Source organism: Enhydra lutris, unplaced genomic scaffold, assembly GCF_002288905.1.
Source record: "Enhydra lutris kenyoni isolate GAN:26980312 unplaced genomic scaffold, ASM228890v2 scaffoldscaffold5, whole genome shotgun sequence".
In the NCBI taxonomy this organism is placed as follows: Eukaryota; Metazoa; Chordata; class Mammalia; order Carnivora; family Mustelidae; genus Enhydra; species Enhydra lutris.
The window spans coordinates 27,456,732-27,482,779 of record NW_019154089.1 but is presented as its reverse complement, the minus strand read 5'-3'; positions in this window follow the sequence as shown (position 1 = coordinate 27,482,779).

The window sequence follows — 26,048 nt, the reverse complement described above, 5'->3', positions numbered from 1 at the left end:
CTGCTTCCACCTCTCTCTCTCTCTGCCTGCCTCTCAGCCTACTTGTGATCTCTGTCAAATAAATAAATAAAATCTTTAAAAAAAAATTCTCTCTCTGCCCTTCTCTCCCTCTCCCTCTGCCCCACCCCACTCACTCACTCTCAAAAAAATAGGGGCGCCTAGGTGGCTCAGTGGGTTAAAGCTTCTGCCTTCAGCTCAGGTCATGATCCCAGAGTCCTGGGATTGAGCCCCGCATTGGGCTCTCTGCTCAGCGGGGAGCCTGCTTCCTCCTCTCTCTCTGCCTACCTTTTTGCCTACTTGTAATCTCTGTCTGTCAAATAAATAAATAAAATCTTTAAAAAAAGAAAAAACCAAAAACCAAAACAAAGCCTAAAAACATTGATGACAAAAAAGTGTTCATTTAGAATCAAGGAAATATCATTATAAGCTTTAAAAAGTATGGAAATTTTCTCAGTACCCTGAAGCTGGCCAGTGGAAGGGGCTAGTTTTTAAACTACTTTTTCTTCGTATGTCTTCTTCAGTCCGGGCTTAACATCCCTGACTAACATAATTTCCCTTATATACCTTTCCAAGGCTCAGAGGACAAAGGAGATATAACTCAAAACTATCTCTCCTGCTACATCTTAGGAACTCTAAAAATTCTACAAACTTTCTCTGTCATCTCCACTTCTACATGCCCCAGCTCTAAGACAATAGCTAAGGGGGCGCCTGGGTAGCTCAGTCAGTTGAGCAACTGAATCTTGGTTTTGGCTCAGATCATGATCTCAGAGCTGTGAGACTCAGCCCTGCGCTGGACTCCATGCTCAGCTAGAGTCTGCTTGAGATTCTCTCTCTCCCTCTCCCTTCGACATCCCACCCCTTGGCTTTCTAAATAAATAAATAGAATCTTTAAAAAAAAAAAAAAGAAAAAGAAAAAGACCATGACTGTGCATTAAAAAAGGAGGAATCTGAGTTCCAACTGACGTAAAAAGAATTGGAGAGAGAAAAGGATGAACAGAAATTAATCACAAAGGAATACCAAGAGGGTACCTGAGGGGCATAGTCAGATGAGCATCTGACTTCTAGTTTTGGCTCCAGCTGTGATCTCAGGCTCATGAGATTGAGCCACGTGTCAGGCTCCATGCTCTCAACATGGAGTCTGCTCGGGGCTCTCTCTCCCTCTTCCTCTGCCTCTCCTGCTCATGCACTCTCTCCCTTTTTCTTTCTCTCTCAAATAAGTAAGTAAGTAAGTAAGTAAGTAAATCTAAGGGAAGACTGACGCTTCCTTTTGCCTAGTATGGTCAGGATGTTTACGTCCAGAGTCGACTAGAAGTAGGAGGCTGAACTAGATTTCTCTGAAGGTCATTTCTGATTTTAGCAGATGGTTCTGGGTGGGCAGAGGAATACACATGCCTAGATACATTGAAGCTTTGCCCAAATTATGTGAGAGTCCTATGCATCGATAGCCTGTGAGGTTGGTTAAACAGTTAAATCTTAAAAAGAAAACTGTGGGGAATATCCTTCCATTAACAGAACTTAGGACAAAAATGTTTCTCCTTAGGAAGTCAGAGAGGGGAACATTTCAAAGGATTATACTCTCAGGGGATGCCATTCACCACAAGGCACCAACTGACCCAGCCTGGTTTCTTCAGACATAAAAAACACAGTAGTATTTCCACTTAACCTATGAGGAAACAGCAACCTGCTTGCAAATATGATGCACATAGAGTTCTCAGCCCAGTGTCTAGCAAATAGTAAGTGTGAAGACATCGTGGTTAGTAACATGATTATTAATCTGTTCTAGCTGAAACGTATTTAAATAGACCTACTATATGTAAAGACCCAAGAGCAAGACAAAAAAAAAAAAAAAAATTAAGCACTGCCAAGAAGCTTTCACCCCAGTAGGGAGAGAGATTACTTCCACTGGTGTGGAAAGGGGCTGTGTGGGTACTGGCCAGAGACGGGAACAGGTAAGGCAGGGCCTGTGTACTCAGCATAACAAACGAATGTGAGTTGTCACAGAGTAGAATTGTATAAAAAAAACAAATTTAAGGTACAATAATGAAGAATAAATTACCCAAGGAAATAATGAACTTTTGTGGGACAGGGATAATTCTTTGTAATTGTTTTTTAAAGATTCTAGATGGTATTAAATATCTGTGCTTTCCCTATCTTTTGGACCTTAAGGACACCAGGTGGGGTGGTTCAGTGGGGCAATGTAATCTGGCATCCCACACTTCCCTGTGCTCTCTGTGACCTTGAAGAGTAGGGTTTGAATAATTCAGAAGGTACCTGCTCCTGCTTCTTTGATAAATGGGTCTTAAAAAAGGTAGTGCTTTAGATGAGGGAGAAGGACTATAGAGGCCACCGGCTCAGTGGGGGCAAGAGAACAAGATGGTCCATGACTCAGTTGCAGGACAACATCTCAGTGTCCCTCATGCATTAGCTGTTCTGCAGATTAAAATAGAATTCTAGATTTGATTGAAATATTTAGCTTCATTTGAGGCAATGAAGCCAAGATACAGAAGCAACATAGGTATCTATCTATGGATTAATGGATAAAGAAAATTGTGTGTGTGTGTGTACATACATACATACTCCCACCCACACACATATACATACAATGGCATATTATTCAGCCATAATAAAGAAAATCTTGCCATTTGCTACAATATGGATAGGTCCCGAGAACATTATGTTAATTGAAATAAGTCAGAGAAAGACAGATATGCTATGGTCACACATGTGGAATTAAAAAAAAACAAACAAACTCATAAATACAGAGAATAGATACCGGTGATTGAGGAAGTTGAGGGGTAGGTAAGCAAAATGGGTGGAGAGGATCAAAAAATACAGATTTCTTGTTATAAAATAAGCAAGTCATGAATTTGTAACATACAGCGTAGTGGCTATAATTACTACTGTAATGTATATTTGAAAGCTAAGAGAATAGATCTTAAAAGTTGTCATCACAATTAAAAAAAGGTTTTTTTAACTCTTTATGGTGATGGATATTTACTAGACTTATTCTGGTGATAATCATTTCATAATACACACAAATACTAAGTTATTATGTTGTACCCCTGAAATGAATGCAGTGCTACATGTCCATTATATGTTAATTGCAGACACACACACATACCACACTAAGGAGAATTCCTTCAAATAGGTCTCCAGATAGATAAAAAGGTAAGTGATCTCTTGCTCATTTTCCTATGATTCTAGCACCAGTATGGGAATTAGGAGATCTAAGCTCAGCCTGAGGTCCATGTTTTTTTACACCCTGAGATAGGACCTTAACTACCCTATAAAACTCAATGGGATTTGCTGCTCCCTAGAAATCTACTTCTAAATCTAAATCTACTTCTAAAACTCAAGGAGTTAAGATTGATGGAGAAAATGGGATGATAGAGGGATTCCCTTCTGGCATATTTTTTTTCTCCCCTCTCAGAACTTTGTTGGATCCCAGAGGCAGAGTTGGCACTAGAGACATTTGCCATGGGACTGCAGCCTCATAAAATTGGCTTCCAGAAAATGAAAGCCGCATACACCTAGTGGCATGCTGACCACTGAGCTCGTTATCCTAGTCCATCCATTATCTCCTTTACTTCAATCCACATGGCTCCAATCTCACATTCTAATTTGGTTGTAAAACTCACTCCTTTCATTTCTCCTAGCTAAAGTCCTATGAAGAGAGGGCTAGCAAAAACAAAACAAAAAAGCTGAAGAAATTTAACAAACCTGAATGTTCTATCTTCTTTATGCATTCTTTATGCTTTGCACATTTTATAGGGTTGGACGTCTTGCACTGATAGTAATGAGTTATTCAGGGCATGCAGTGTTACCAGGCCAGGGTGTAATGTAAATGGAATTATTTGCTGTGGAAATACCCAGTCCAATCTCTTAGCAAATTGCAATCCCTGAAACTAGGTCCCTTTGGAAGGTGCTTAAATAAATGTATACCTTGTTTGAAGGATTTGCAGCAATTCAAGGGACATATTGAGTTCTTTCTAAGATGAATATAGATTGGCTCTGCTCTGTCATAAAATGTAATTATCAGTCATTTATCAGAAGCTATTAATTGCCTGATTTTTCGTTGTTTCACTGGTTAAGTGACTTAATAACATACTTCTACAAATATGCAAGCTCCTGCCCCTTAAAAGTATGTGTGTATGTGTGTGTGTGTTTATGTGTGTATTTATTTATATAAGAAAATTAACCAGGCTTTTGTGTTTTGCTTGGTTATGTTAAAAAAAAATGTTAAACTAAGCCTTCTTCTATGTTCAGAACTGTGCAAGACCCAATGGCAAAAAGGTTATAAAACAGCACCCTACTCTCAAGACACTTTACAAATCTAACTGGGAAGATAAGACTTATGAACCTGAACCAATTAATGATAAATGTGAGGTTATATGTAGTCATGACTATATGTCTAGATTCCAATTATACAGCTGTTCAGGGAAAGAAGTTTCCAGCATGGGCTTGAGGACATAGACTTTCCATAATTTTAATAAAAGGCTGGTGAAATTGCCTAGTTCTGTTTTTAAAGGACCATGAGAGAAAATTCCTTTCAGGGTTTAGATCTAGGGAACAGCCAGCCTCTCTTCTTGGACACAACATGGGGACTGATCTCAGGGAAGCCTGGTCAGAAGGAGTTCATAAAGCCTAGAAAAGAGCTCTGTTGAGGCAGGTGCCCAAATATAAGCTGCAGACCGATAGAGAGCCTAGAAGTGGGATGCTGTAGGACTGTGGTGACTGCAAGAACAAAGGAAGTGTCCTGATTCAGAAGCAGGAGGCCTGAGTTCTTATGCAAACTGTATAAGCAAGCGCCTCCTTGAACAAGTCACTGGACTTCCTTCAAAGCTTTAAAAGCTTTTCAAAGTATGATGGAATGACATTCAAAGGTGGAGAGGAAAACTCGATTGGAGGTGGTACCCTCTAGAAAGCCAATCCCTGAACATCTAGACAAGGGATATTACAAAAAGAGAACAAAGCACTTACTCTCCCCATGCTTTGGCTCAGAGCTATCTCTCAAGTATACCAATCTATTTTCTGGTGCCATCACACTTCTTGGAAAGAAAACCCTTTTCATTCCATTAGCCTGCCTTCTGTGTAGAAGAGAGTTGGACTTCCCAGAACAGCCCTTCTGTTACCATAGAGACAGGGGGCGGGAGGCAGGTGGCCCACCTAGTCTGTGTTCCCTGATGTGGGAACTTTATAACAACTCGTGAGGTACAGCATATCCCTGTTCTACAGACAAGCAAACTTGTCTGGTTTTGGCTCAGAGATGTTCAGAAACTTGCCGAGGTCCTACAGTTAGTAGGCGGAAGAACAGGGATAGAGTCTACGTCTTTGTGATGCCCTACAAGGTCTGCATTTGGGAGGCATGGTGTATGCACCGAGAAAAACACCAGACAGAACTGCAAACCCACAGTCCAGTTCTAGCTTTACTTCTACTTCATTACATGATTTTGGGCAAAGTCTTTCACACTTTGGGGTCTCAGCGATCCACTGAAGACGAGGAACTAATTGCTCTTTGAATTGAATGCACAGGATTTTTGGTATATAGCTTCCCAAGAGTCCACAGCTTTAATAGATTTACAAAAGGATGGATGCATGATCCCCCAAAATGTTAAAAACCACTACTAATGTTAAACAATACAGTAAATTCCAATACTTAGGAATACTTTTTTATGTTTAGCATTTTTCTATACATTTTACCTATTTAACTCATTTAATCCTCACAATAACTCCAAGAGGTAGGTGCTCCTTTATGTCCATCTCGGCGATGAGGAAATGAAGGCACAGAAATGTTAAATAACTTTCCTAAAGACACACAGTAAGTGGTAGCGTCCAGACTCAAACCTGTGCAGTCTGGCTCCAAAGCCCCTACTCCTTAACCACTGTCCTCTTGTTACTTTCTGGTACACGTCTGCAGCAGGACCGTGCATCCCAGTATTACAGCTGGAGTTTCAAGGGGCTGGTACAGTTCAGAGGTTATCTAGTTTAGTGGCTTCTAAATCTTTTCATGCTCCGCTGGACCTCACTTTCTTATCACATACAGTGTCATGCGCCCTTCACAGTATGCCAGGACATGAAACAGATGAAACCTTGGAGAGAAGAGAGTAGGAGTATAGATCATGGTTTCAAGTACACATGTGAACATGAACATGTGAACATGAATGCCTCAAGGTCCTGGTCCTCTGCCCTCCATGGTGGCTCCAAATTATCTCTTTCGCCTGCTCCAGAGAATATGTAAGAAAAATCACTCCTATCATCCTGCCCCTTTGTTTCACAGGGAATAAAATACGGCACAGAGAGCAGGTAGCCGGGTGTGGGGCCCAGGCTTCTGAGCTCAATGTGCTTTTCTCCTCCTGCCAAATTTTGTTGTGATAACCAGGCTACTGCCCAACCCATGGCATAGGGCTGTTATTAATGACAAACACTCATATACATACCTTCCAAGCCTCTCCCTGGGCTGCTTAGATGTTTGAAGGCTTCTAACCTTCAAGGTGCCTGGGAACAGGCACTGGAAGGCTTTCTAGGGCAGGACAAAAGGAAGAAAAACTTGGAGGTAGTTTGGCGATGTTAGGAATGTCAGAGTCCTCTCAAGGTCAATGACAGGGAAATGTTCAGCCTCAAGTGTTATAATTGGACTGGGGTGTGATGTCACCTGGAAGGGTATTCTACTCAAGTCCAATCCCACCACTGGTCTGTTTTGAGAGGGGCAGTGGGAGGAGGAGAGTATCAGTTCTCCCCTTGCCAGTCCCAAGTCTGTTAAGGCTAATTTTTCCAGACGGAACATGTCTGAGGATGTCATATCTACTTACAAGCCACAACTTTGTTTTCTTCCCTGCCACCTGCCTCCCCTTCTGGGTCTGTCACTCTGAACCTTTGCTATCTCAGCAGTTGGCAGCTGGACCTGGTAGAGTGTTCCAAGAAACTAGTTCTCAGACAATTGTGGCCTAATTTAAGCAGGGAAAAGAGCACTGTGGGACAGGGTGGGGACCAGCAGTCACAATGCTTGCCTGCAGATGCCTGCCCTGTTCGAAGACTGGGGGTGGGCTGAGGTGTTTCTATGCCTACCCACCCGAGGAACAGGCTCACTGGACCACGAGAAGGAAGGGAAGCTAGGCATTCTTAATCTATTTCTCTTTTCATACTTGGGAACTCAAAAGGGTTGTAGACGATCAACAATTCATTTCAATTCATCCTACAGGATGCCAGGCACTATGCTAGATGCTGGGTCGGAGGCTAGGGGTGTAGGGTGGGAAATGAAGACAAAGCCAGTCCTCAGGAAACTGCCAGTATAATGACAGGCAAATGAAATTAAGAATACAGTTTGTATTTAGAAACAGTTTTCTGCTTCATAAAGGAAACATAAGGATCTAAAAATGGGTTTGATAGAATCTAGTGCTGGGGCAGGAAAAATTTCCATGTGGCAGTGGTATAACTGAAGGTCTGAAGGATAAATAAAATGGCCAGGAGAAGGGATGGGGAAAGAATCCAGATGGAGAAAACATCACGTATGAAAACATCAGGGTTGTAAGCCATACTTCTTTATTCACAGTGAAACACCGGTGACCTATTTTCTTTCTCTCTGTCACAAAACTTACACACACACCCTATTTATTCATTACCTACCATACCACACATACTTTACACTACCCCATTTCTTTTTTCTCAAAGTGCTGGAAAGATAGGCACAAACTTGGAACAGACTTAAATGAGAGATTATATATGGAGTGCAATGAGGACATAAAGGAGGGCTGTGAGGGCTGAGAAGCCTAGAAGGTTGGTGAGTCAAGGGCAGTTTCTTAGAGAAAACCCCCGTGTAAGAATAAGATTTCCTAGACAAAGTGAGTGAGGAGTAAGAGGCTAATCTTAGGCAGGAGGTCCAGTCAAGCAAAAGCTATAAGGTAGTCAAGCAAAAGTTAAAACATAGAAAAAAATAAGAAGACTGGTACTTATTTAGGCAACTGCTAGCATTTCAGTGTTACTGGGAGACATATTGCAAGGCAGGGGGTGGCAAATTAGGCAGGAACCCCTTGTATAACATCCTTGCCTGTGTTTATTCTTTCCATGAATATTTATTGAGCATCTGCTACAAACTAGGCCCTAAGGCTATGAGATTGCACAAAATCAGACTTGGTCTATGGCCTGGGAAACAGGATTCACATAAAGCAAGAACCTAATCAAGTGAGAAGACATCCCAATGATCAGAAAAATTGGAGATGGAGACTTGACTGGGAAGTAGCTAGAAGCCAGACTTTGCAGACCCCATTAGGAAAGCTAGTCCTCATGCTCAAAGTAGTAAGAAGCTCTCAGAGGGTTTTAGGCAAAGGTTTCAACATGTGCAGATTTGCATTTGGAAAAGATGATTCTGGGTGCTGTGGGGAGAGACATCTATCTCCGACTTGGATACCCTATCCCCCTCCGCCAGCTGTTACCTGTCACAGCAGTGGAAAGGAGCCATGGTGTTCACTCTGCAACATCATCTATCCACGCAGAAGCCTAGCCGCTTCCGCCAGCTCTCTGCACTTGCAGTCATCTCAGGGTGCGGACAGCGACGCCTCCCTGCCTGCCTCCGAGGCCAACTGCAATGTCTTGGCAACAATTATATTAATATCAGAGCTAGGAATGAGCTGATGGAAAGCTGTTCATCCATGTAATGAGGTTTCACTTGTATTTTAGAAATGTGTCAGATAATCTGGTAAGGGCCGGCAGAGTTTTTTTCTGTTTGTCAAGAGATGCGGGTAGTAGAAGGCAAGTTCCTTGGCTTCACTTGCAATGTGAGAAATGTCATCTGTACAAGAGATGCTTAAGGCAGATAAGCAAATGTGAAAGAAGCAGTGACAAGGAGAACAGCTCTGGACACGATGTGGCAGGGCGGAGAGAGTGGACATAAACATCCAATCATTCCTTCCCAGGGAACAAGCGCAAAGGATGAATCAAGCATTATCTACACTATCTCATTTAAATAACACAGTTCCATATGGTAAGTGCTAACCCCATTTGGCAGGGGGCTCCGAAAGGTGAATTCAGATGCATATCTTTCTAACTCTAAAGTCTGACTTCGTGATGACTTGACATTATGCTATATTCCTGGATTAAAAAAAAAAAAATCCTTAATCGGTATATGTTTGGTGTGGAACTCTGAAGTCTATTTTATATAACGGGAAAAATGTACTCAAAGCTAACAAAGAACATTTTCCTCATTGAGCTCAGGTGAAGCTCACGGTTATAGGTTCCTGTGATGTTTGCGAGATCTGAGACCAGTGCTCTCAAGTGTGGCATGTGTAACGATTTTTAAGAGGCACACAGAGACCCCACTGAATAAAACCGAATCACATAGTAGGGAAATCCAATCTCTTCATTTTTCCCAATTGCATTAAGTTAGTGGCTCTCGACATCAGCTGCTCCATGAAACCACCTGGGGGGCTTCAAGTCAACTTCAGGCTCAAGCCCCTCAGGATTAAATCAGTCCTGCGCCAAACCTTCTTATTCTTTCGTGTCTGGCAAACCACTTGGTGATTTTGGTCAAAGGCAGATTCTGATTCCAAGGGTGTGGGTGGGGCTGGAGACCCTCATTTGTAACCAGGTGATGCTGATGTTGCTCATTAGGGGACTTTATCTGGAGCAGCTACAGTCTAGGGTACAGCCAAGGTTGAGAACCACTGCTTTAGGGAGACAATTTAATTGTGATGCTAGTCAGTCATTTTTATTAGGGTTTAAAATATTATTAATTAGAATAAGTTACAGGTGCACTGGAACATACCTCAAAAGCAAGCAATGACCCTCCCTCCCTCTTTGTTCCCATCCCATAGAGCCCCTTCCCTCTATGGAATCAAATGTCATTCTTTCTAGAGGAATCCATGCATATGCAAGCATAGCTGTGTGGGTGTGTCTCTTTTTTTTAAACTACAAGTTGCAACATTTTAAACACACAGTTCAGCACTTTGTTTTCACTTAAGATATCTTGAAGATTGTTTTGCAACTGTACACAAAGAGCTGCTTTATTCCTTTTTTTCCCCCACTGATAAAATACATAAAACAACTTACATATTAACCATTTTTAAGTGCAGAATTTCATGGTGTTAAGTACACTCACACTGCTGTGCAGTCTCCACCGCCCTCCATCTCCAGAACTTCCCAGACTGAAACTCCCTACCCACAAAGCAGTGCCAGTTTAATATTTAACTCTCCTTTTAGACAAAGCAAGAACCAGTCTCAGGGCCAGAGCTTCCCATGGATAGCACTGTCTGGGTAGAGTTTACTCACGGTGCTCTGTGATCATTGTATTTAATTTCACAGTTGCTGTTTGCGATAATGTGATTTTTCCACTTATAGTAGTTGACTTTTAAAACAAATCTCATTTCTGTTGAAATAATGATGTCTAGTAAGTATTAGTGAAGGCTGCCCCTGGTGGAGCCTCAAGATGTGGTAATTGTATGTCATGAGGAATGGAAGAATAGGATCCCCACCCCTGCCAAACCCTCTATCTGAGCTCCCAAATGACCTTCATCCTCACACATTGAGCAGTGGAAATGGCCTTCCCTTAAGGCCTCATGACCTGTCGCCAACTGCAGCCTTTTCTAAGGGCTGGGGCCATACTCTCTCAGACCACACAGCAGCCCCTCTGTCATCCTTAACAGAATGGCAACCAAGAGTGAAGGTGCAGGTCCTTTATGGGATTTTGTGTTTCCTAATAGGTATATGGAGCTCAGCCCCAGGCTCTTCACAGTAAGTTACATCAGAAAGTGCCCTTCTGGAGGGGGGGTGGGAATCACACCTTTTATATTGTGGGTATTTGGCTTGAGAAAGTAAGAAAAGGACTAGCGTCCCTCTCACATACGAGGTTATATAACAAGCCTCAGACATGGATTTGCTGTGCAGCCCATGGTGGAAAGAGCTTGGGGTTGGGAACCCAAAGACTCAACATGGGAGGCCTGGGCTCACCATCAACCAGCTTGGGGACCTGTAGCACATCACTTTACCTTTCCGATTGTCAGAGTTTTTGAGATTTGCAAATGACAAGGTAAAGATCTTGGGATGATTAAATTTAGTAGTATATGGAGGTATTTAGCACCATGCCTGGTTGGTTGCTACTGGTAAATGGAAATCTTATAGTTTTGGAAGCAAAGAAAATAGGAGGATGTGGCCAAAAAGTGGGGTCCAGGGACACTCAGGTTGTCACCACTCAAACTTCCATCTGGGATGGAAAGATTTAGAGTGTGTGTGATAAGCCTCTCAGTGTGAGCTGTGACAGGAGAGATGGTGCAATCACATGGGAGAGAAAGAAGCTCCATCCTCAAAAAATAGTCAGGACTAAGTCAAAGTGTAGCTAGCTGGGCATGGAAACTGTCTGCTTTAATAAAAGAAACTGTTTGCAAATTTACGAATTCCAATGACCCAACAGCTACTCCCTCAGCCACCTTTTTTTTTGTTGTTGTTGTTTACTTTTAAACAAAACAGAAACATATCTAGGAAACAAGTATGTAATACACACACTTTTTTTTTTTTTTTTTTTTTTTTTTTTTTGTTTAGTGCTAATATACTGATTCAGTGAGTAACATGTGAGCCTGTCCTCTGTGCCTGGTATTGATCTAGGTGTTGGGGAACAGTGACAAATGAGATGGAGTTGACCCTTGTACTCACGGGCTTAAGTCCTAATGGGTCACCTCCAAGCCCCCGACTCCATGGCTTATTCAGCTCACCCATATACAGCCCCTGCTTTTCTGTTTTGGAGTGTCCTAGAAATGTAGCAGTGTCTGGTGATGCATCTACCATGCAGACAAAGAGGAAATAGATGGTTGTATTGTCAGAAGGAAGCATAAGTATTTGTTTAGAAGATCTCTTAATTGGTAGAAAGAAAAAAAAGTGTTTACTCTCATCGACGAGGTGTCTTTCTTTCTGTGACAGGGAGAGCAGACTGAACAGAAGAGATAATGAGTGATGATCTGGGCACTGGCTAGAGCTGCTTCGGTCATCGATTGGAAGGCTGGCAAATGAGGAGAAGCAGTACAGTTGGATGGGGCCTGGAAAAATGTCCTCAGCATGAGCTGCATGAGAGAAAGACTTGTATATGTTCTTGTGGTAGAAAGGGAATGATTTAGCATTGAACCATCAGCCAGCATTACGCTGGCCTATGGAATGGATTTTGATTTTGAAAGAACTGGGTTGAAATCCCACCTTAACCTTACCAGCCTTAGTTTTCTAATCTGTAAAGTGATGATCACAGTATTTATCTCATTAGGTTGGTCTCAGACTTAAGTGAAATGTATACATATAGGGGTCAGTGCCTGGGACACTGTAGACATGTCAGTAAAATATGCAGAGCTATATGAAATGAAACAGTGTTATGCTACTGTGGAAAATAATTGGTGCATGATCACATATGCATTAAGAGGCATGATATGGTATCTACGATATAACTAGATTTCTCCAACCCCTTTGTGCATTCCTTACTGGTAAGAGTCCAGTTGCATAAGCTACAATTGATAGACAGCTACAATGAAGACCACCATTTTCTCTGCTTTTGTAAAAGACAGAATTCATGGGCCACTGCTCAGGCTAAGATACCAATTACTGGACTGTCTCACAGCATAGAGAATATGCTTTACGATCTTTGATCTAATCTGGTTTGCTCATAAACCAGACTGAGACGAGAACAAGAAAGGAAAGAAATTGGACAAACACAAAAGGATTACTTTTCCAAAGTGTAAGGAGTGGGCTGAGGGTGCCTTGGAAGGACAGAGACTTCACCCTCATGTTCATCTACTAGAATATTCCATTGGCTGAAGGATTAGGGAGGGAAGGCCAAGCTGAGTAATGAAGGAGCTCAACCATGTCTGGATAAGATGAGGCAACAGGAAAAAGAACCTAACCACCCATGTCAGGGCAGGAAGGTCCAGGGAAACAGGTGAGACAGGTTTGTCCACATCCCCTGTGGGGTGGCCCCATAGAACGAGTTTTTCCACAGCTAATCAGAAATGTGTTATCAAACCATCTAGGTGAGGGTGATTCAGGCAGGAGGAGCTTGGGGTAGTCAAGCACAGAGGTGAAGAACAGGTAGTTAGTCACACAGGTTTGGGTTTATGTGCTGGTGGTCCCATTTTCAGCTGGTGGCCTCTGGCCAAATTTATGAACTCTCTACATGTCGTCTTCCTCTTCCCTAAAATAGAGAGGATAATAGTGGAACTTTCTTGAGAGAGGTATTGCGTTAGGATTACATGAATAATTAAGTAAACTCACACACAGCAAGTACTCATAAAAGGAAGCTCTTGTTAATTATTAATTACTGCCATTACTTGAGAGATTTTTAAGACACAGGCCTACTCAGGGCAGGCAAAGGAAGGATGGCTGTTTTTCCGGAATCATGGTGTTCTTACACTGTGTGTTGGGATCCTGGCAGAGGCAGGTCCCCACGCAGGGGGAGAAGGAGTTTGTAAAATGACTCCAATTTCCAACTGGGTACCATAACCAAAAGAGTACAAGAGCTGGCATCAGTCTTTGACTAGCCCAGGACAGATATCTAGATAATTTATTCTGGTTACATAGCCCAACATCGGTACTAACTCAAGAGAATTTAGGTCAACAGATTTAAGCCAGCACAGGATGGTGTTAGAGCTAAAAGAAGCCACCTACCTGGTTAGGTCAGTACTCTCTCTTGGGAAATGGTGCCATTGGTTGCTTTTAATGAGCAAATTTAGCACCCTAAGTCCAGCAGGGTTGCGTGTCCACAGAAAGAATCTTGAATAGACAAAAAAAAAAAATCTGGCTGGTTTGATGATAACCTAGAAACACAACTTAGTCATTTTCAACAAGACACTTTACTCACCAGCCTAAAGAGGACAGGAGACCAATAGGTACCTTTAGGTACATGCATGGGGAGAAAGTAGGTTTGGTTTTAGAGTATAAATCCCATCAAACTGTGGGTTCCCAGAGATATTGGTGTTTCCTTGAGATTTTATTGAGGAAATAGAACATCGAAGAGGGAAGGCCCTGGATGAACACAGAAGTTCAATGCTGGTTGTAGTCAGGTGAACTGACTCTTCATCAGTGTCTACATTTAGAAGATGAAGGTGAGAGGATGTCACTTATAGAAGGGCTGAGGGAAAAGTCAGAATGGCAGCAAATATTTGAGAATCCACTACATACCAAGAACTATTCCAGCACCTCTATAAATCTCCCAACACTAGAAGGACAGTTCAGTCATATCCCCTGTCATAAACTCAGAAGCTGAAACACAGAGTGGCTAAGAAACTTGTCCAGGGTCACAAGACTAGCAACTGACAGAGTCAGACACTCTAAACCATGAGGCCACATCTTTCACCACGACGATGAATGGCCTCTTGCACATGAAATAACAAGGAAAATGCTTCTCTCAGTACTGAATATGAAGATGTTGTTGACCATCAGTCTCTAGTATAAAGATTTTAAGAATTTAAAGAAGTTTGGGTCTATCCTAGTATCCAGTGTATGCTTGGCATTAGAACTGATGATCTTCATACTCCTTCTTGGCAAGATGCACCATTTTGCTTTATGAAAATATTTGTCATTTACTTCAAAGGCCACTTAGAGAAAAGGAGTCCTTATAGAATATTTCTCTAAATCTTGGTAAACAAAAATGGTGAAGTAAAACTGCACAGTTCAGTGAATCTTTATAGGCATTATTTCATTGGATGACAGCCTATGAAGAGGACAGACCCAGTAATGTCAAATTTTGTATAAAGAAAGATCCCAGGATAGTGTATCAGAGTAGAAGGCAATAAGCCTGGGAGATAAGAGCACATGCTCTCAAGTCAACAAGCATGCATTCAAATCCGGGTTCCATGACCTATTACCTGATGACCTCCTAAGCTCCATGTCTTGTATTCCCTATTTCCAAACACAGAGATCATCAGGATAAACATCATATGAGATTATTCAAGGAATCCTCTTAGCACTTAGTAAGCTCTCAAAAAAAATCGCACTGCTCATATTGCTATTATGCCCACCAAGGCCCCAGAAGCTGGATAAGGATTACTGAGAAGCAGGGCTAGGATTCAAGCCCATGTCTCCATATAATGTAATTCTTTTCCCAGGATACAACTTTGCATATGGACCCCTTCTTCCCCAGAAAATCATTAGGGTTCTGGCGTGGCTTCTGATACAGAGACATATTTTCTTAAAAAAAAAAAAAAAAAAACAACAAAAAGGCATTTTTAAAAATCTGCAAATCAAGAATAGCACAAGGGACTAGAACAAGATAAGGAGTGCCTTAAAAAAATTATAGAACAACCTGAGGATCAGATATAAAAATCAGATGTCTCTTAAATCAAATAGGGCCGGGGTTGATGCCAGGAAGGCTTAACATATATTACAATGAAGAACCCATAAGTGTAAGAAGGGAGCCATAAAAACCATCAGCATATGAAATACTGCCAAATGCTGTGTGCTTGCCAAAGAGGCAGCATCCCTAGGCTGGATTCTAATGTTCCTCACTGCAAAGCAAATAGGCTGGGTGTTAATTAAAGTGTAGACGTTGATTCTTGAGGTAGTTGTTTGGGAAAAGGAATCCTACAGAGGAGCCTCTTCCTCTCATAGATTTCTTTTGAAATTGTGGATTTTCCCACAAGTGAAATTACCCACGAGCACACCTGTGTGTTCTACACTCCCCTGGAAGCGTAGGGCTGTGTGCTTGCGAGCAAGAGATTTATGGTGCTAGTTTCTATATCATCATCACCTGCAATACCCAAAAAGCGGGCATCAGATCTGGCAACAACCTCATAGGCTATACAGGGCGGCTGTAATCATTCCATTTACCGAGGAGAAACATGACAAGTGGAGGTGCTAAGGGACTTTCCCACAATGGCAGAATGGTAGAGCCCATAGAAACATTTTGACTCCCACCCCAGTACCAATTATAAGCCTCTTCCCATCCTATAAATGATGCCCAAAATAGCAAAAGACACATAAGTGAAGCCTGATGAGAAGGTAAGTGAGTGACCTAAAGAAGCAAGCCTGGAAAGGTGCACGCTTAGCTTTCTGAAATCCTATTGGCACGGCAAGTACTCAGTCATGGCTCTCATCCATACCACATTTGGTCCAAAAGAGCATTCTGGGCTGAATCAGAGGCAGTGCTGTTTATAGCCACTGGTCAGCAGAGCCAGCCTTACCATACCTTGCTATTCCTCAGGGAACTAAATCCACTTAACGCCATTTAGCTTTCCCCCACTATGTTACTCCGGGGATGTAATCGGTTTCCCCTGAGCACTTCAAAATTCAGGTGCTTATTTCAGTTTCTAGACCAATGGCTTTGCCTTGTCAAGGGAGACCGAGGGGAGGTATTGAATGAGAAGGAGGCATTCTGGTGGTCAAGGTATCTCCTCATCCTTTCTATTTTTCATTCAACCTGTTAACCCAGTCCCTTTTATTATTGGGAAATCTGCTAAGCCCTGGGGACCCAGGAGTGTCCAGCAAGTAGAAGACATGGAGCCTCCCTTTGCTCATGGAACTTGTGTTCTAGTGGGGAGATACACAATACACAGGAAGACAGAATTTCAGATGGTCATCAGCATTGCAAAAATAATGCTTTGAGTGAGTGTAATTGGGGATGATAATGGTGGTGGTGGTGGGCCTATTTTAGCTTCTGTAGGCATTTTAGGAAGCCCTCTGGAACAGGCAACATCTGAACTGCAACCTGGTTGAAGAAAGACAAATATAGGTAAAGCCCATGGGAAAATGTTCCAAGTGGAAGGAAGGCTAGGCACACAGGTCCCAAGAAGGAAAAGAACAGGCAGCCAGTATTGCTGGCTCACCATGGATTACGGGATTGATGTTAGTTAAGATTGGGGTGTAGGTAAGAGTTGAGGTTACAAGTGGTCTGTCAAACCATTTTGGGGGCACTGGGTTTAATTCTGAGTGGCCACAGTGCCCTGGCCTGGGGTCTGGCCTCTGAGGGCGTTCCCTTTCCCCTTCCACCACGGGCTCTAGTGCTTTAAAGACTAGCTCTATTGCTCAGCTGCACAGTCTCTGAATTCTTAATGGCACAAATCATGTGGATTACATACTGCTGACAGTGGGCTCCAAATAGTCTCCAAATTCACAAGAAGGGAATATTGAAGTCTGAGAAGTAGAGAGATGGTCTAAATTATTTCCTGAATATGGCCACAGGAAATGGAGGCTGTCAGCTTTGTTCGGCTTGGAGAAAGCTTCCTTACAAAGCCTCTTTACAGTTGGTTATTCCTTACTACCCCGGTACATTTTGAATCTGGAAAACCCAAAACTAATTATGACCTCATGATTTAAGTCCAGAGCATGGACTGGGACCTGCAAACATCAGTTTGGCTCAGTTAACCTGAGCCTTAGCATCCTCATCAGTAATTGTAGATAATACCAACACCTGTCTCGGGGACTTGCAATAAGACAAAATATGGTTCACCCTCATGCTTTGCAAACCATAAGCTTGCAAGGAGCTCTCACTATTATTATTTTTAGTTGCCATCAAAGACCCAACTTTGTTCTGCTCTCTTCCTCACACATGTGTACGTATTTCAAAATCCTGCATAATGGTTTTGTAAACTCTTGGGAGAGGCCCTAGAATAGTATAGGTAATGATCAATACCTGTGTATTTTGACTCTCGATACGAGTAATTCATTTCAAGCTATAGGCAACATAGGCAGAGGCTGCCTGCTCATGCTCAGCATGTAGAAAAAGCCAAAACTACATAGATTAGTCACCATCTGCAACGGCCCTCACAACCCAGTCAACGACACGCACAGGGCTCTCCAGCCTGGGCAAAGAGCTCCCCAAATTGAGAGTTCCCTGGGAGGCTGGGACTGCTGGTAGCTAACGAGGGACATAGCTGCAGACCCCAGGACTCCGGGTACTGAGGATGAGGCCATCGACAAGCTCAAAGGCTCCCTTTGAAGTGACAGCCTGTCCCAGACCAGCAAGCAGTTCAGAAAGTGGAGGAAAAACAAACAAACAAACAACCCCCAGTCTTAGTGTTAAGTAGGATGCTTACCTCCTCTTTCCTCGGTACAAGCTCCACAGCTATGACAGGGGGAGTCAGGACTTCTTCTGGTGGGACGGCAACTAGAGAGGCTAGGTTACAACCACCTCCAGTTATCCCTTCAAAGAGGAGTGAGTGCCAGTGAAAGTTTCCTTCTCAGCTCTGGCTGGAGCAGGCTGCTTCAACCCCTTTCAGAAGCCCAGCCCAAGTGTTACACACCTGAAGACAGTTCCTCCACTAGGTTTCCTCCTCTCCTGGCCTGCCGCTTAGCCCCACCCTTTCCAAGGCTTGAAGGCTCTTCCTCCAAGCCCTGCATCTCCACCCTCCTCCTCCTCTTCCTTCAAGGCTCCCAGGCTGGGCTGGCCAAACCAGCTGAAGTAGCCAGAGTTAACCCCAGGGAGGCTGCCTGTGCTTTTAGTTGGTGGGTGGTTGGCCTGGTCTCCACCAGCCTGGTTCTGGGCCCTCCAAGTTATTTTGAGAGGGAACCCCTAGGTTAGAGCCAGAACTCGGGCACTTGGCCAGAGAGCATCCATTTTCTGGTGATTGATTTAGAAACTTGTAGGAATTCAAAGTCCAAATACCAGAAGATGGGGTTCTGTCTAGCTGCTCCACAGGGTAATTTCATTCCAGGCCGAGAAGCTGTATCTCTGCCAGAGGCTTGGCTATCCTGCACCCCTTCTTCACAGGCCCCAGCTTGTCTTATGACAGATGCAGCAGCCACCTTTACTTTCAGTAAAAAAAGTGAGGGGGAGAACTTGAGAGACAGGTTGAATTCTGACCACAGGCAGAAAGGAAATTCTGTTTCTTCTGTGTTGGGGAGATCAGCAAGGAAAGTACAGCAATGTACTCCAGGTTTATTATTAACAAGTACTTAGTCATGCCCATTGATGGCTGTTCCACTGATCCACAGGTGGTCTTAAAAGAGTCCAATTACGCTTAAAAAAAGAACATCATTGCTCAGATTTCAAATCTAAGCGTTGGGGATTTTATTTCCTTGCCCAGGCAAGTTAGTATTCCCTCTCTCCAGATTGGAGATTTATAGATTTTTAGACTCATAGGAATTATCTCAGGTTTTAAAAAGGCAGATTTCTGCATGAAATTCTCAGATCCCAAGAGGACTCAGGAGTCTATTTTAAAAAATTTCCCTACAGGATTCACATGTGAATGGCCTAGCCCCTGTGCTTCCAGGAATATTGCCCTAGAAGAGGTCTAAATACTCTCTTTCCAGCCTGGCATTTCTTGATGCCTTTTAAACTCTGCAAGGACCAGTTGTTTCCATTGTTTCCAGTTCCTGCTTCTGCCCCTGCCCTCAGGAATGTCCCCTCTGGCTGCAGTGTGTGCCTCCTCCCTTTAACTTACAGATGAGTTTTGTCAGAGGACAGTGTTAGACTCACAGATATTCCAGCTGTCAGAGACCTTAGATGTGATATCATTGAACCCTTTCTTACCCCACCAGAAAAGACACTGAGCCCTAGTTCTGCCCTTTCTCCCTTTTGACCCCTAGACCTTAAATTATTGCTACCACTACACTTCCTCTCCCAAGGCTGACTCCTCTCAGGCCAGCCCTTCCCAGGCTCACTCCCTAGGGTACTATTACTTCTGGGGAAGAAGCCAGGTGCATGGGCCCCACAATCAGGTCCTCTCCCTATTCCACTGCTGAGGCAATGGGTTCAGGCTTCTTATTTTTTCAGTCAGGTTTAGCGTTAGAACGAAATTCTCACATCCCACTTGCTCCCTCAGAAGTTGTCGTCGTACAGGCAACGAGATCTCATATGATTGTCCATCTCAATCATTGAAATCATAAGGCAAGAATGACGGGACCCATTTGATTCAAAACACATATACTAAGCACCTGATACGTGCAGGGTATTGTGCTAGGCACAGTAAGGGGTGTGAAGAGATGATGATGTCATTACCGTCATGGGCATCACTTTATCAGTGAGTCAGGAGAGGACACTGAGTGGGAAACGAATAATGACGGTGGTGTGGGAACATGTGTGTGCTTTTTATTTACCCAAGGGAAATGCTCTCCTGGAGGGGCGCACCCCACCCTATCAGTAGCTCAGGTGATCCCATGTGACGCAACAGGGAAACTAAAATTAAATGTTTTCTTGCCTTGACAGTGCAGTTCCCCGAGTCCTTTCCAGTACTCATAACCTTCAGACAAAATGAACAGCAACATCATCTAGTGGTTACAGACATAGACTTCGGCACCAGAGTGCTTGGATTCAAACTCTTACTCCACCAGCTCCCAACCATGTGGTTTGGGCATAGTGCCAAACATCCCTGGGGTAGTTGGTGGCAGATAGTAGTACTTACATCACAAAGCAGTTACCAGGTTAATATTGACATATATATGCATATATATATATATATATATATATATACATATATATATATATGGCCTTTAAAGTGAGAGTGCTTAAATATTATTAAATATTATTTAATTAATTGTTAATAATTAATTTAATTATTAAATATTATTATTCAGGAAATCCTGAACATAGTTACCGTGTATTTATTTGTACTATGAAAGACTTACAATGTATTCTCACCGGAAGATCAATAATATCTTCCAAATATTTGCTTCATTTGATTTATGCTTCTCACTTTTATGTTTAAGGTTCTGAGTTTATCCATGCTTTCCTCTATGTACTCCTTTAAATATTATTTTTTTTTATTGAGGATATACTATGTGCCAAGCACTGTGTAGGTCCTGGGGGGCCCATGGGTGAATGAAGAGCCACTATCCCTGATCTGAAGGAGTTCATAGTCCACTGGCATGCCAGATATTGATTGGACAATCATACAAAAGTTGTGATATTATGATTGTGCTAAATGTTACGAAGGAGCAGCACCCAGTACTGAGAAAACTCATGACACAGATTTGACCTGGAAGGGGGCTAGGGAAGAACTGAGATGTGAAGGAAGTGATGGAATTAACTCTATAGGGTAGAGGTGGCATGTCAGAATATTCTAGATAAAGAAACACCATGTGCCATGTGTATTAGTCTGTTTTGTTTTGTATGCTGTGGTGGCTTAACTGACATCCACACCTCAATGGCTTATACCATAGAGTTTAATTACTTGCCTATTACTCACAGGTAGGCTATAGGTAGATGGTAGCTCTGCTTGGGCCATGACTCCATGTCTCATTCAAGGACTCAAACTGAAGGAACAGCCCCAATGTGGGACATGCTATTCTTGTAGCGGCACAAAAGGTCAGGAGCACTGTTGGAAACCTTTAACATAACTCTGGAGGCTTCTGCTTGGATGTAGACTTGTCATGCTTGGTTTGCATTCCTTTTGATGACAGTGAGCTTTCAACAGTTTCAAAATCCACAAGAAGGGGCCACGGAGGCCTGAGAAGTAGAGATCAAAGCCAAACTCAAAGCCAACGGGACAGGGACGTACAGACCTTGACTCTCGGGACAGAGTACTGTACATGGCAGTGAGCAGGAGCATAATCCTCTGACGGGAGGGGATGGGAATATATAATTGCAAAAATAATATAATCTACTATACTCAGGCTCTGTGGTAGGAAGCAAATGGCAAAAACCCCAGAGATCTGTGTGTCTAAGGCTGAGTAAGCTGATGGGATTGTAATGAGAGGAGACTGGAGTAGCAGGTAGAGCCAAGCCTTGTAAGGGAATCTGACCTTTATACTGTAAACAATGAGAAAACACTGACCTTTCCTCATTCAACCTCTTTCCTTAGTTGTTAAAAGAACTTCTCATGTTCTTCTGGTTTCCAAGGCATACATGTTCATTATAGAAAATGTGGAAATGACATAAAAAAAAACCAAACAATAAATCACCTCTAACCTTACAACTCAGAAAGAACTATCATTGATTGATATTTTGATGAATATGATTTTAGATTTTTAGATGCTTCCTAGTATATAGGAAATGCTTTTAAAATGAAAATTGGACCATATTCTTCATTAGTTGCTATGAATAATTTTCAAGTTATTAAATATTCTTCCCATTATCATCATCATATGGATGTGTATTTTAACTAATTGCCACCTATTGGACATAGATATTTTTGTAATTTTTCCATTTTACAGAAATTCAACATTGATTTCATTTTATAGACATGGCATTTTTATCTTAAAATGTATGATAAATTTGAAGGCCATTGATAGCAAATTGCTAGTTGTCCCTCAAGAAAAGTTGTAGCAAATCACATACAGCCCCAGAGTAGGGTTTATCAGCTCTAAAGATAATTATTTTATATTGTTAATTTAATCAGCAGAAGATATTATTTTATTTTTATTTTGCATTTATTTCATAAGGAAGGGCACACTTTATTTTACATAATCCCCAGTGCTTTCATCAGGGAAAGATTTACTTGATTAAAACTATGGGCCTTTTAGATCTTCTCCTTGGAATGTGCTCAATTCTTCTTCAGAAAATTGTGGCTACTTTATCCCCTTTAACTTATTATAAGCTTTTCTTTTGCTTCCTACCGAACATATTCTCTGATCATCCCTGCCCCTGATTATCTTCTTGCTGTGGGAGTCAGTGGGAGATATGGACAGCTGATTCTACGTATTTGGTGGGATGAGATGATTTACATGTACTCTGTCTCCCCAGATGGAGATGGTGCCCTCTTGTGATTGAATTTTGTGCCCTCCTGTAGTGTCTCACTCTGTGCTCTGCTTGTGTTATGTTATTGCTCATGGGTGGGTAATTTTTGACTCGTTGAGTCTCTCAGTTGTGGAGACATGCACTAGCTATATTAATAAATGATAGTGGATCAAAGTAATTTCCAATGCCATTCAGAATCTCTTTTTAGACTGTAATGCAACACTAATTTTTTCAAATTTCATAATATAGATTAGCAACATAGGGCATTCTGATTTGACCAAAGCCTAATAACTTTATCTGAAATTTCTTTTCCCCCCAGCTGAAGAACTTCTGTCCATTTGATATGCATTGTGTTATTTTCATTAATTTTTATTAAGTGTTTGAAGGATTTTTTTTCCCCCATCTTCCTGTTACAGGTTGTGCTAATGTCTTGTCAAGCTATTCTGGCAATGTACATTGTATCTTTATGCTCCCCTTCTCATGTTACCAGGAGGGAAAAAATGAAAAGACCATTAACAGAGCATTCTACTGTATCATTAGGGAATCTGGGGAAAGGGCAACCCTTGCTGGTATGGTCTTGCTTCCGGTGGATGTAGAGTAAGTGCTTGAAAGTCTCTTAGGTCTTAGGTAAATTGGCTTTATGATGATTTCTCTCTACATTGGCATCATTCTCATATTGGCTCACTTTATCTATGGCCGGTTGCTCACTTGCACCCTTGTCTTGAAGGAGCAGGAACCAGAGCCTCTCAAGCATTTGTTCCACCATGTGACACCTTCTTCATTCATTCTATGCCACTGAACCTAATTTTAGGATTATTCTGTCACATAGCTCCCCATGGTCCCCTTTAGTGACTAGAAATGCCTACGTGATATGAGACTGATTTGCATTTCCTACATGCATTAATATTATCAGGTGGTGCTTGAATCTAGTCTACATTTAAACATACATCATCACTGCTCTTTCCCATTTTACAAATATTATTTATGCCTCAAACAAATAGATGCCCATTTCCTTCCAGGAACAGTGAGATTTTGGTTTATAATTATTGTTTTCCAAATGAAGCCAAGACACACCTGAACAGGTGTTCTCTCCATGAATTACTTAATTAAAATAGCTCCCTAAAGGCTATCAAAATACCAGAGGAAGAGAGTGAAGTACAGAGATTTAATTTTGAGTAACTCCTTTATTAAAATGGAAGGAAATACAGTCTGGCTTACTTCAATTGGGAGACTGCATTAAAAACCTATCAGCAAAGAATGATAGATTTTAATAAATCAGTGTTTCCAGAGTGTGGGGTGAAGACCACCTACATTAGGATGATTTGGGGAAATTATAAAACATTCAGGTTCTTGGCTTCACCTTGGACTTACTGAACTCTCTGATTGGAGCTTGGGACCTGCATTTGAGCACCCACCACCAAAGATAATTTCTATGTACACCAAAGCTTGAGATCCGGTACAGGGCTTAATGATATGCTGGGGCGGGGGAGTCTGAATGTGGTGTTGTCTCCTGAAAACTCCATGTGTCTGAATATAGTTTAATGTCTGCCTCCTCCATTAAATTGTGGGATATGTGAAGACAGGCACAGTGAGCCCCCTCTTATATCCCCAGGACCCAGCACAGTGCCTGACTTAACCTGTATCTGCTGGATCAGAAACTCAGGGGGTCAGGCTCATTGACCTTTATTTTAACAAGTCTTGCAGGTGAGCCTGTTGCATGCTACAATTGCAATAGTATAAAAGAATCTTTTCAGAAAAGCTATTTGCTTTTAAAGAGTAGCAACCTACTGCCTTTTTTTTTTTTCTTTTCCCTTTCCACTTCAAATTGGAAATTCTTTGGCCTATATGCTATCATCTGTCTTTTAAGATCAAGATATATTAAATCCCAGACATGGTTTTAAGAAAAGGAAATGTTACCCCTATTTTACAACAGAGGAAAGTCAGACTCATAGCATATAAGTGACTTATGAGGTCATATAGCTAATAAGGGACAAAACCAGAGTTTAATTCAAGATCTCTTAGACACTAATGACCATGGTCTTCTTTATTCTTCTACTGGTTCCTCAGGTTCTGGCTTTTGTTTCCCTGGGCTGAATGAGGACTCTCTTGAGAGTTAAGGGGGGAATCACACAGTGTCAATCTCATTTTTTTGGATCACTAATAGCATCACCTAGAGGACGTCTGTCCTGTGGGACCTTGTGTCTAATTAGTTTCCTGAACATACTATGTAGAAGTGGTTTAGAGGGATTTGCTGGGATTTACAGGCTGGAGAGGCAGCCAGATTATCCCCCTTTGCATCCACCAAATAGTCTTTAAAAACAATGTGCTTTTCCTTATTCTATTCCATTAATCAAGATAAGTCATATTTCATGGACTAGAGGAAACCAGAATAGGCCTAATGGAAGGATATTCACTGGGAGTAAATCAACATTTATGCTGAAGGCAGATCTGCGCTTTTTCAAAAATCAGCATTATGTGGGAGGTCATGCTTCTTTGGTTCAGAGCAAAGTAGTGATCATCTTCATTCATTTTACCCTCTATGACTATTTAGAACTCACAGTTGTATGAATCCAGATGAACAACAGGCAGTGCAAACATAGCAAGGTGAGTGCCATGAAAAAAGCAAAGGGAAGATGCTGTAGAAACAGGTAAGAGGGCAAGCCAACCATGTTTGGGAGTTGAGGGAGGCTTCCTATAGGAGTGGTATCTAAGATCCAAAGATTTTTATAGGCACTACCAGCTAGGGAGTGGGCAAGCAGAGAAAAATAGGGAGGAATAAGGAGTTTCTCAGAAGAAGGAACCTACTTGTGAGGAGTATATGCCAGAGTCAGGCCATCTAGGTCTTGTAACTGTTCCCCAACCTATTCCTGCTCTTGAGGGAATCCAAACCAAGACAGAGATAGAATACAGACTTTAGTCCAGGCATTCAGAATCTTGGCATTCTCATTATTCTTATTCATCACCATCATCATTATCATCATCATTGTTATGCTAATATGAGAGCCACTGGGATCACAGGCTGCATTAATGTAACTTTGTATTCAGAACAGGGAGAATGGAGAATCCTGTTCCCTTCTTCTTGAAATAGATCTTAAGTTCACTTCTGATGGCTCCACCTAAAGAGAATCCTGATCAAGTATAGTGTGTTCAGAGGTAAGAAATGAAAAACACCTCATTTGAGGAATATCTAAAAGAACTGGAAGGCTTATTAAATTTTTCTTTGCTATTATTAATTATTATTATTATTAAAGGAGGGTTTCCATGACATCTAATTGTAGGTGGTCCATAAAACTGTCAGAGCACCCTTTAAAGTGTAAGTTTCATGGGACACCCGGGTGGCTTAGTGGGTTAAGCCTCTGCCTTTGGCTCAGGTCAAGATCTCAGGGTCCTGGGATCGAGTCCCACATCAAGCTCCTTGCTCAGCAGGGAGTCTGCCTCCCCCCCCTACCCTCTGCCTGCTTGTGATTTCTGTCTGTCA